The following is a 12793-nucleotide window of genomic DNA, read 5'->3' on the forward strand; positions in this document are numbered from 1 at the left end:
TTCGCAAAATACCAAAGACAATGAACAAGTCCTAATGGGGGGCCTTGGGCCTATCAAAATATTTCAATGGTTTCCCAGGGAATTTGATATCATTTTCTTCCGTCTCCACTTTAAATGAAAAAAATAATTATCTTTTTGGCATCCCTGCTTTCAATAAAAAAAAGTGAGGTATTATCATTTAAAAATAATAGCCCTCTATCCCCCCTATAGGCAATAATTTACAATTTATTTATGAAGCATATTTTTGGGGTAACTTCTGGTTCAATATTTAATTCCCCAACATTGTACATAGCTTAGTTTATGGCTAAATTTTGTCTCAATAGAAGGTTTGTTTTTTTTTGGGGGGGGGGGGAGTAAAAATTTTTCAGAAATAAGATTTTTTTTTCTATCAGGGTTAAAAAATTTAGTATTAAACATTAATAAAATCTTATATAAAAAAAGCAAATAAAAAAAATCTGCAAACTTACAATTCAACTGTAGAAACAATCTGTCGGCTATCAATTTCAAATCGAACTGAAGGCTGAAGCTATATAGTAGTGAATATTTTCTATAATTCTATTCAACTTGAAAACAAAATTCTTGACTACGATTGATGTAAAAAATAGCGATTAGGAAACTGCATTCGAAATAACTTAAACTCATTTCATAAAGACGATTCTTTATTTGTCAACATATGAAGAACTGTGTATATTACAATATTTGCAATTACATATTGCATCTGTCTGGTTCTTATAAAAAGTAACAAAAGAGACGAAAATTAATTAATAAGAGAGTAGTGAAAAATTATGGTATGCAAAGTAATATTTGGCAGGGAAAGTCACTGGTGATAAATCGCTAAAGGTGGCACCGTGATTGCGTGATTTTCGGGGATTCGGGGAACCAAATTTTTTTTCGGGGTGACGTATAGATTTTTGGGAAAATACCCGAAAATTCGGGGATAGTGCAAGCCCTGCTTGATTTCTAATCAGGCAATTCGACATACTAAACCACACGAGAAGAAAATGCTCCGACTTTGCGGTTGACGCAATAAAGAATTGCCGCAAAATTAATTTGAAGTCGACCAAACGCCGCCGCCTGTGCCGGCGGCGGTGCGCCTGTGGAGCGCCGGCGGCGGTACGACACTCCGGTGGCGTTCGACTGGGCCTCTCGTCAGCGGCGTTCGGTCGATCCGTCGGCGCGGCGCCGGGGTCTCATTCCGACTAATTTGTGTCCCAAAACTAAAAATTTTCGAAATGTACAAGGTCAAATCCTTGTACACTTGCCCCAGTTTAAACTCTGGCTTTTGTAGTCAAGTAAGAGAACATATCATATGACCATAAAGTAAAGTTTTCATATTAATATGTGAGTGATTAAAATTCAAAGTCCCGCTTTGAAATCTGGGCTTTGAAGAATCAATTTCAATAAATATCTTACGCTTCTTTCAATCAGATTTTGACATATTTGTGTTTATGTAACTGTTCTAGTGGCCTTTTCAAGTGACCAAAAAAATTGGAGGGCAACTTGGCCCCCTCAAACGCTCATTTTTTTCGCAAAGTCACCCAATCAAAATTTTGAGGTTTGGTAGTCTTGCCCCAGTAACCTTCTCCTCATTTTTTTTTCAAAGTAAGACAAATCAAAGTGTTGATTTCAGATGCAATCAGCTTCAAGTGATAACATCGGGTTTTTGCCTTTCTTGCCGCGAGAGATTGCTAATCAAATCCAGTTTGTGAATCTTAGTGTATCTAGGGAGAATATTGTTGGCAATACCATTTCTCAGCTTATGCAAGCCACGACCTGAAATGTGAGGAAACCCCTGAAGGTAAAACACTTTTTATTTAAATTTTTTTCTTTCGCAGATATTTGGTTCTTTTTTTTCTTATAAGTTTACTTTGGAATCTATGTCATTGCTGTTTATTTGAGCGGATTTACTAATTGAGCCAATCTCCTATTAGGCATTTTTACTTGAATTCTTGGGATATATTTTTTTATGTGTGTGTCAAATTATATGGAGTCAGATTCAGTCAGGTTTTCATGTGGTGTTTTCTCTCTTTTTTGTTGTTTTATGCTTTGTCTTTTCTGGTAAATACTAGACGTAATGGGCTAGCAAACTCGGTTGCTGACTTAATAATACAAAAAGAATACGTAAAAAATCAAAATTACAAAAGATAAAATAAATTTCCGTGTTAGTGACTCTGATTATAAACTTATCGTAAATTTCAAAAAAAATTCCTCTCTAACCAAGAAGTTTCCAATACAGCGGTGCGTTTTATTTTTTCTGTTTTTTTTTTTTCAAAGTTGAAACTTTGACCCAAGTCCAACCTTCTAAAATTGAAGAGATTTAAAACAAAAAAAAATATTTAATTTCATGTGCGAAAATTTCATAGATTGAATTGTTCTGTTGAGATAGAATATTTTTGATAGATCTGGTGTTTCTAACCATTTTCCACTTACTGTTTCTTTCTTCTTAGGTTCTTATTTCTTTTCATTTTTTTTTATTGTATGTTATTGGGGGAAAACTGGCGTGGGAGGCGGCTCATTGCCCTCCAATGTTTTTGGTCACTTGAAAAGTGCACTAGAACATTTAATTTTGTTCAAATGAGCCCTCTCCCAATCTTCCAGGATCATTGGTTCGATACAATCACCCATGGTAAAAAACAACTAATAATAATAAATACTCATCCTTGATCTTTCTTCTGACCAAAAATGCAAAATACCACATTTTTGCAGAGGAGCTTGAAACCTCTGCAGTAGGGCTATATGATAGATCTGATTATGGGGATTTTCGTTAAGATTGCTTGACTTTTCAGGGGCGTTTCCCCTCTTTTTGGAAAATCAGGCGAATTTTCTCAGGCTCGTAGCTTTTGATGGGAAACGTTAAACTTCATGAATTTTACATATTTAGAATCAGCATGAAAAACCATTTTTTTTAATGTATTAATTGTTACCAAAATGACTTTCTTTTTACAGATTAGGTTACCATTGGGCCAAATTTGATGTCACAAGCTTACTTTGTGCGATGAATTTGAAGAGTGTCAACTTACGTAACTGTATTTTAGATTCTTTAGGGCCCCCTCCCCCTTCTCTCACTCCCTAACGTTAAAGTAAAAAAATAACGATTTTTTACCAAAAATGATTTCCTGTGTAATAGGAAAGAGGCTATTTTAAAGCCCCACCCCGTTAGAAAACTACTCTCCTCTTTTTGTATGGTGGTCTTGCTATGTTTATAGAACTACCCATCAGGAATAAACTATAAACAATATATTTTTATCTCAATTTTGCGAAACGCAATGACCTTTATATCCGAAACAAAATTGAAGAAACGAAAAAGAAACAAAATTGAAGGAAATTGAAGAACAAGAAATTAAAAAAAAACAGGTCAATTATTCAGTATTGGGCAAATAGCATTGATTTTGGCTATTCTTAAATATTAGTGACTGGTTCGCTCTTGGAAATAAGTTTTTTGGGCTTAAAATTTTCAATTTTACTAATTTAGGATTTTATTTGTTTATTGTTTTGTTGAATCTCTGTGTTGTTGTTTTTCCAATTCTTTGAATTTGGTTTTTATTTGTTTTTCTTGCTGGTTGTCCTTGCCCCAAAGATGGCTGAAATTTCTAAGAGTGGGTTTTCTAAGATCAATAATCGGTTTCCCAGGGTCTAAAACCCTTAAACAGAGTTTTTGAGACGTCATTGGCGCTTCACTGAAAACGAATTATATTACAAATATTTTCTTTTCTAGCTCTTACAGCATTGGAAATGAAAATAAAGTTACGCGGAATAAAATCTTGAACTGATGAATCTTTCAACAATTAATATCATTATAAATCAAATGTTCAATTTGATTTTGTTTATACTTTCCAAGACTGTCCAAGACATATATAGTTTTCAGTAAAGTGCCAATGACACAGTAGTTTTTTTGGCTCTTACAGTGAGAGAAGGAGGCGAAAACCAAACTCTTGTTTGTAGTGATTTTTGTTCGTTTCAAGCTTTATTTGCATATTCAATTTAAGTTTCACTTGTTTTAAGTTTTATTTATTCATTTACATTAGCATCTACTGTATGTTTGTTTGTATTGATTGTTTATTTAACTTCTGTTCGTTTTCGGTTTCATTTATATTTCAATAGAAATTTTTTTTTTCGTTTTGAGCTTGATTTGCATATTCAATTTAAATATTGCTTGCTTTAAGATTTATTTATTCATTTATATTATTAATTGTTGTATGTTTTTTTGCTATGATTGTTTATTTAATTTCTTTTCGTTTTTGGGGTTTCATTTACTCTTTAGTAATAATGTATGCTTGTTTTGAGTTTGAATTTTAACTGGTATTTGTATCTACTGATCTTAAGTTTAAAATTACCTTTACTGTTCTTTGAAAAACTTCTTTTTCGGAAAGTTTTTTTTTAATTAATTTTTGTTAGATTCTGATTGCAAAAAGTTTCAAGTTTTAAAAAAATTCTTATTTCAAAATCAAACTTTTTTACAAACGGGCAGGTTCAGTTGTTCCCTATGATTCACTCCAGCCTGTTAGTGAAAGGATTGATGTTGCGTCGAAGGCTGTTTTCTATAAGTACATAAATTCACCTTGCATTTGGGGTGTTAGTTGCCTTCCAATCACTGTCGACGATTAAAAAGGGCACTAGCCATACTACGAACTGTTTGATATATTCTAAGTTACTAATTCATTAGTAAGTTATCATAAAACCAAAAAAAATGTCAAATCATCTTATTTCAAATATCTATCAATTAACCAGAACAAGTCAATATCTAAAAACCAGAACAAGTCGATTGTCACCGGCTATCTGTCGGATATTAGCCAAAAAGAATTGATTACGATTGTTGGAACAGAGCTAGCTCAAAAAATCGTACCAGAATTTAATGAAGCTAACTTCTTTGGCATCTGCGCAGACGAAACACCCACTCTCAACCATGACGAGCGCTTAGTTGTAGGTGTACTGTAGATTATTAGAGAGGTTATAAATTATGGCTTAAAAACAGGGATAGTCATGAGTATTCCGTGATAAACGATTTACGACAGCCAGTAGTAACTAAAACTTTAGAGAAAAAAAATGAGCCCCCTATAATATACGATATACCAGACTCAGTTGCACATGCAGACTCAGTTTATGATAACTGACTAATGAATTAGTAACTTAGAATATATCAAACAGTTCGTAGTATGGCACCATTTTCCGAAACACATCCAATCAAAATTTTGGGATAGCCATTTTGTTCGGCGTAGTTGATTTCCAGATAGAAATTATGTTTTTGAGGAGGAAACTCCCCCGCACCATTCAGGGCAAGGGTTGCAAGTTATTTTTATTACGGAAATAAGAATTTTGGATACAACGGCGGGATTTCGGCAAAAGCGGTTGAAAAACGTTTTCGTTGGACTTGGATAGATCCGCAAAATTTGAAACAAAACAACCAACGTGAAAAGACCGACGACAAATACAAATAGAAGCACCTATGCACATTTACAGTTTAATAGACTGAACAATAGACAGTAAGAAATAATCGGTTTTTATTAGGGCTTCCTTTTCTGCATCTTTACCAAACCTTCTCCTCTTTTTTTTTTTTTTTATTATCCCAGGGGTGATCGTATCGATCCAGTAGTCCTAGGATATCGTAAGAGAGCTCATTTAAACGGAAGTTAAAAGTTCTAGTGACCTTTTTAAGTGACCGAAAAAATTGGAGGGCAACTTAGCCCCCTCCCACGCTCATTTTTTTCGCAAAGTCACCCAATCAAAATTTTGAGATGGCCATTTTGTTCAACATAGTCGAAAATTTAATAAATATCTCATTAAGGATGACTTAAGCCCCCACATTTCCCAGGGGAAGGGCTGGAAGTTATGAACTTTGCCCATTGTTTACATATAGTATTGGTTAATGGGAAGTATAAAGACGTTTCAGGAGGGATTTTTTTCTGGTGAGGGGGGGGGGGGAGTTGGAGGAGGGGGTTACAGGGGAGGATCCTTCCATGGAGGATGTTTCCTTGGGGGAATGGACATTTCTATGAAGGAGGGGGGGGCAGATTTCCCAGCATTATTTAAAAAAAGATCAGAAATTAAATAAAAAAAAACAAGTTTTTTCAACTGAAAGTAAGGAGCAACATTAAACATAAAACAAAAAGAAATTATTATGTATATGAGGAGGTTCGCCCCCAAGTCAATACCTCACCGTTTTCGCTAAAGTTTTTTTTAGTAGTTTCAAAAGAGCTATCAATTCTAATTAACCGGCCTTTGTGATTCAGGGGTTTGTGATTCGAACAAAATGCAAACTTTAGCGTAAAGAGCGAGGTGTCGACTAGAGGGCAAACTCCCTAATATACGTAATAAAAACATACGAATATAGAAGTTCGTTATGTAAGTTAATTCGTAAGTTACGTCAGAACAAAATGTTGAGGAAGTCATTTAGCCAAAAAAGTAAAATTAATATGCAAATTTCGCTTTAATTATTCATGTACGGTGAGCCAAAATCAAAGCTGCATTACTTCAAAAACGTTCAGAAATTAAATTAAAAAAAACAAGTTTTTTTTAAGCGACATTAAAACTTAAAACGAACAGAAATTATTCCGTATATGAAAGGGGCTGTCCCCTCCTCAATACCTCGCTCTTTACGCTAAAGTTTGAATCTGTCACACAACTTTTTTTTTTAAAACAATAAAAAAATTATAGTGTAAAGAGCGAGGTATTGAGGAGGGGACAGCCCCTTTCATAGACGGAATAATTTCTGTTCGTTTTAAGTTTTAATGTCGCTCCTTACTTTCAGTTAAAAAAACTGTTTTTTTTTTATATCTAATCATAAGCAGGAACAACAAGGCAAGAGAGGCTATATCTAACACTGCGATTTCATCTTGAAGTGACCGAATAAGGATGTTATTGTATCAAAGCCACCTATAGATTCTTTCAAGAGAAGGTTTAATAAGTCAATGAGTGTGTTTACTTGAAATTTAGTGAAGCGTATAAGCTAAAAAGTGATGCTAGGTGAGAAAAATAAGAAAAAATGGAAATACATGGTGAAAACAATTGCTGCCTGCCTTTGGACCTAAACTTTAAATAATGAATGGTGTATACAAATAATATTTTATGATTATTCTCATATTTTAATTAATTTTCTGAGTTTATTAACGTTTGCCTTCGTTATGTCTCAAGACCGAGTAATAAACACTATTTTGGCGTGCTGTTTAGTTTTAAATAATTTTTCACATTTTAGTCATAATTTGCCCGTATGATTGTCAATCAGAAAACTTCTATCAATAATTTTTAATTGACATTTTACAGCTATTTGATTTCCTTTTTAAGCCTTTAAAAACAATTGCTGCCTCCCATCAGTCACAAGCTTTATTAAACGGGCTTTTTTTTCTTTTTTTTTCCATGGATGTAAAATTTTCAGTTTTACAGTGTTGTAACTATTAAAGAGTAATCTGGTTTTAAAATCAATAAGGTTTCAAAGAGACCACAAATATTTTCTCCAAAAATAAGGAGTGGTGTAATTGGTTTAGTCGTCACAAAAATAAATAACTGAAATTAAAGCACAGTTTCAACACGAGAGTGAGGTACTGTAAACTATTTTTTTTATGGTAACATGAATATGACAAAAATTAATTTATTTTTCAGAAAAGGATACCTCCAAGTAGCGGATCAAGAGCCATTCTCATCACTATCAACCGGCAATGCCAGCAGAGCAAGCGGCTCCACTGGGCGATCACAGAATCTTCCATCCACTCCACCTGGTTCAAATACTAACACTTTGAGGTATCACTCAAGGCACTCTCATACGCCCCCTCAAACTCCTCCATTTTCTGGAACATTGTGAGTATTTTTCTTCATTGTTTTATCTTAAGTATTACTCTGGGTCAGTCACATTGCCTGGACAAACTACAGTCCGTAGGGACTGGACTCTGGCTCTTATCCAAACTTTATGTGTAGATAAGGTAATTTATTTATTTCGAAAAAAATGTCTATCACTAGCCCAAATGAACCGAATTCGAACTTTGGAGTCAAAATACTAAAGAAAACCACCAATAGAAAAAGTAACAACAACAAAAAGAAATAGACATCAAATGCAAAACAGGCTTTTAAAAAACTAATAGTCATAAATGCTCATGAAAGGTCACAATTCTATCCTTGTGCGACTGTAATAAACCAGCTAACACCGAATCTTTGGGTACCTTTGGGGTTGGTCGATTTTCGTTCGTATCTGGTGCAAATCTATACAGCTCCTTTAAGTCTTCCTCAGAATAGTGTCTTTCAATCTGTTGTTCGTCTACAACCCGACCAGCTAACGACTTTTTCTCTACCTAGAAGAGTTTAAATCCATAAAATTCTTTTGCATCGGACAGCTATCGACATGTACCTGCACAAAGAGATATAAGACAAAACTAAAGGCTCTGTAAATTAAAAGAATTTGGAAAATAAAGAATATAATATTTATTTCCAAATGACTATTGCAAGGTCTTAGAAAGTGAAGTTCACTTCTTGCATCACACAAAATCAGAAAACCGAAAAAACATAACACTAAATTTAAAAAAAATGTCAATGTGGCAAGTTTATAAGCAATCAAGAGATTATTTAAATAAAAAAATAATTCAAAGAAATAAGTGAGTGGAATATAGCATACAAAAAAAATAACATGTCAAAAATTAGAAAAGTTAGAAGATGCTTGCAACGCTTTTTAATGGTGGACATTTTCCGAAAGTAATTTAACAATTTTTGTTATTTTTGGTCGGAGAAAGTTTGATAAATTGGATTTGTAAATGGCCTGAATCATGAATTTTTCAATTGTAAATATAATGAAAGAATTGTAGATAAGTGTTTTAGTGTCTTAAGAGATCATGGAGTAATTTGGAATACGGAGGAAGATAAGATAAGGTTGATTAAACTAAATGTAGAAATTCCTGGACATGAGAGGAGAGCGAGCGGTGGTGTTGATTGTGATGAAACTATGTGAATATGTATGGAAAAGAAGGAAGAAGAAAAAAGGGACTGAGTTAAGAAGGTTTGATTATGATTGTAGGAGAATGATAGCACGTTGAAGTGAAACTGAAAGGTGGAAAGAACGAGTGGATAAGGGACTGTAATCTATGTCAACTTGTTTTCAATATCATGGTTGTAGCAATAAATGCAACTTCCCCTGCATTCAACAAATTATTTGCTATAACTTATTGAATAAGTGTAATGATTGTGCTCCATTTAACGTAGTTTGAATTTCAAAATGAATTTCTTAGGTCTTGCTAACCCATAGAACCTTTAAAACTGACAAACAATATTGTTATCTCATGCTAATGAATAAACATTCCAAAAATTTAGTGAATTCCCTTATTACACAGTTAGATTGTAACTGTTTGGGCCCAAATTTGTCCAAAACTGAATTAATGATATTTGGGCACTCAAAAGAGGCACTTGATATTGTTGATTTTTGTTGTCAAAATAGGATAAACAGTAAAGAGATTGGAGAGAACTAATGAAAGTAAACTCACTTTTTAATATATATTCGTCTTGTTTCCTGAAAATTTCTGCAATTTTGAAATCATATGAAGTTATTACGTAGATTTTAAAAACAAATCTTAATTTAAAAATAAATATTCATATTAAAGCCACAAACCAAATTAAGAAGTTTTTATTTTGGTAAGTAAAATAGCTTGGCAATTCAAAAAATAGTTTCAAAAACATTAAACACATTTTTGATGCCTTTTTAAAAGTGTTTAGATTTACCCCCCCCCCCCCTCTCCCCACCTTCCTTCCCCGGATAAAAATCCTATATACGACTGTGCTCATAGTAACTAAAGCTATAGGTTATTTTCGATAGCCACGACATTTTTGCGGACTTAGTACGTTTTCTAATTTCTCATTTCATAGAGAATTGGAAGAGCTTGCGCCTGTTTTTTGCAATAAATTATAACTATTTAAAGATTTGTAAAAAAATTTCTACGACTGAACTAAATATCAACATTCTTACAAAGGACACAGCCTGACAAATACAGAAAAAAAGATACAAGTCATCATATCTGTTTATGATTTTTGCCTGGCCCTGCCCTCCTTCCTACCACGTATTATTGTTTCCTATTTAGGAATCTACTTCTACAAATATGTGCAGTTTATGCTACAGCCAAACACTAGACAACTAGATATCTAACTAAGAATTGGCTATAGGTGAACCCTATGTTCTTGTGGTAGTCCCCCATTTAGGATGTTTTTTTATCATACAACATTATTACAACCGGACGTTAAAGACATGAATTGTGTTTGTTTGTATAGGTCAGGTCGTATGCTTTATGTTTTTATATGTTGCTTTCTGGCTGTGTACAGCATATTGTCATTAAATTTCCTATATTTGCTTTTGATAGTCTTTTTTCTCATATTTCACAACTTCCAAAAAATTGCATTTTCTTTTTCTTAGTCACTTCCTTGTCTTGGCCTAGACTAAGCACAAATGCAGGTATTTATTCCATGGATGGGGTCAAAGCTACAAGAAACGAGTGAATTACACGAAAATGTAAGGGTATTTTTGGAAAATTTGTACAAAAACAATTTGAACCATGGATCCTAGAATCTCCTTTTCCTATCCTTCAAGAATGTGCATCTGACCAGCGTTGCCAACGCTTTGAGATAAACTATACCAGTTTTCCTACCAAAGTTGTACCACAAGAGATTAACTGGTACCATCTGAACAGACTGGTGTATGAAACATATGAAGTAATAAATTTTATCAATAAGACACTCAAGCAATTATTTAACACCTCGTGGATATTTTAGACTTAGATTTTCTCAACACCACCGTATAAACGTTGCAAGGTATTTTCGAGTTGCAAGAATTGAAAAGAATTGAAAAGAATTGAAAAGAAATTGAACTGAATTGAAAATAAAGTTTTTTTTGTTTTTTTTAAGAGAGAAAACAAAAATTCGAAAGAAATTTTTAAAATAAGGACGAATTTGCGATAGAGTAAACGATAGAGTAGGTACGAAAATACATTTACCAACAGATAAAAGACGTCTTTTCTTTTCTTTTTTTTTCATAAATGACTGCAAAATGTCATAATATCTGCATAATATCTGCTTTCATAATATCTGCAAAATGTATATTTTACTTTTAAATTTGATTGTAGATGGAGCTTCCCTCGTCAGAGTGATTGTCAGAGTGATTGAGCAAGTTTATATATGATTTTAAGATTCTATTTTGTTTTGCATTCAAATGCTGGGTAGTCCATTATAGTCTCAAAAAGACTGAAAATGGCTCTCAAAATGAATTTTTTTTTTTGCTTTATTATGCTTGGAGGGGGGTTTGGAGTCACAGATTGCAATAAACCGTGGCTAAAATTGTAATTAGACTTCTTAAAAACAAATAATAATTTGCAGCATTCAGCTGTTTTTTTTTGTTTTTTTTTTAATCTTATGTTTTCAGTACAAATGGGATTGAAGGATGTCTCTTCTATGCTTATTATAAATCTTAGGCTACTAATGTAACAAAAAATCTAAAAGCAAAACAGGACGAATAAATGTGTCACATTTGGGGTTTGATTTCCATTGAAGTTTATATTTCAGGCCTTTATAAGTAAAAAATTAGTATTAGGCCTACACTATTGTCGTGTGTTAGTATTGTAGATGTGTTAACAAGTGTTTGTGTCCTTTTTTATTTTTTTCCAATAAATCATGGAGGCAGTTAGAAATACTTAAATTTGTTTTTGTTAATGGAAATATAGAAAACTAATTGATTTTAAATTAACCAATCTAAAGCCACTGTCATTGGGAAATATGTGCAAGTTTAGGATCATGGTGAAAAATTGCATTGTTTGAATTTGGTCTCTGAATCCTTCCTTCTTTTGTTTTGCATTGCATTTGTACAAGTAAATATTTCCTTTTTTAGAGATAATTGGTCAACTTGCTTTTACAAACACATGGATTCACCATTTAAACACAATTATCAGACTTTGTTACAAAAAGGAAGAGATTGAGAGTGTTGTTCTATTCCTGTAATGTTGGATCATCTATCTCCATAACTGTCAAAATCTACTTTCTACAAAAACCTTGCCTTTTTTTCCTGTTTGCTTGATTTAGACCAAAAGTCTAGCCTGTTGTTCACAAAACTGTTTTTTCCATTAATTTCAAAGTAGATAAGTTTTTTTTTAAGTAAAAATAATAAACGTGTTGATCCAAAATCTTTTGGTTTTCTCTCAAAACAGCCTCTTCAACTGTATATGCAATAAGTGATTCTTGATTTTATACTTTTCTGCCATTTTGACCCCTGTTGGGTAACAAAATATCAATAACTCATAAAATCTGAAAAACAAAAGACTGAGCTGAATAGTAAAATTAGGTAGCATTTTCAAACCATTGCTGAAGGAATTCTAAAAGACCCTGTATACAGGCATTAGCACAGAAAAAGAGTATGAATATCCAACAGGGTATTCATGTGGTCACAAATGTCAAGTAAATGATTACACATTTTTATCATCAAAGATGTAATTAAATGTGTTACTCACCCTTTTCTCTTCTTTTTGTGCTTCGAAACAGTTTACACTATATCATTACAGAACAGAAAAAGAGTTGCCGTGTACATATAAGTGATTATTGTATTTGGGAAAAGCATAAAAAAAGAGAAAACTAGGATTTTTTCACTGGCTTGTATAGTTCTCGTTTTTCTCTTTTTACTACTTTTTGGTTTTATCATGATTAGCCAGTGTTGTCTCAGAAATTTTTTATATTAATGATTATTGTATATTTCCTGATATATATATGTATATATACAGTTAATATATATATATATATATATATATATATATATATATATATATATATATATATATATATATATATATAT

General features: G+C 32.8%; 1 long non-coding RNA gene across 1 annotated transcript; it reads left to right on the top strand.

The window, feature by feature from the left end:
- The first annotated feature begins 1651 nt into the window (after positions 1–1651).
- LOC148943428 (uncharacterized) lies at positions 1652–12104 on the top strand. Its single transcript, XR_016142997.1, has 3 exons — positions 1652–1798; positions 7594–7788; positions 11840–12104. It is a non-coding gene; the product is annotated as an uncharacterized LOC148943428 (long non-coding RNA).
- The last annotated feature ends 689 nt before the right edge of the window (positions 12105–12793 follow it).

Source organism: Artemia sp. Qi Xiang Cuo, chromosome 15, assembly GCF_049724085.1.
Source record: "Artemia sp. Qi Xiang Cuo chromosome 15, ASM4972408v1, whole genome shotgun sequence".
Lineage (NCBI taxonomy): Eukaryota > Metazoa > Arthropoda > Branchiopoda > Anostraca > Artemiidae > Artemia > Artemia sp. Qi Xiang Cuo.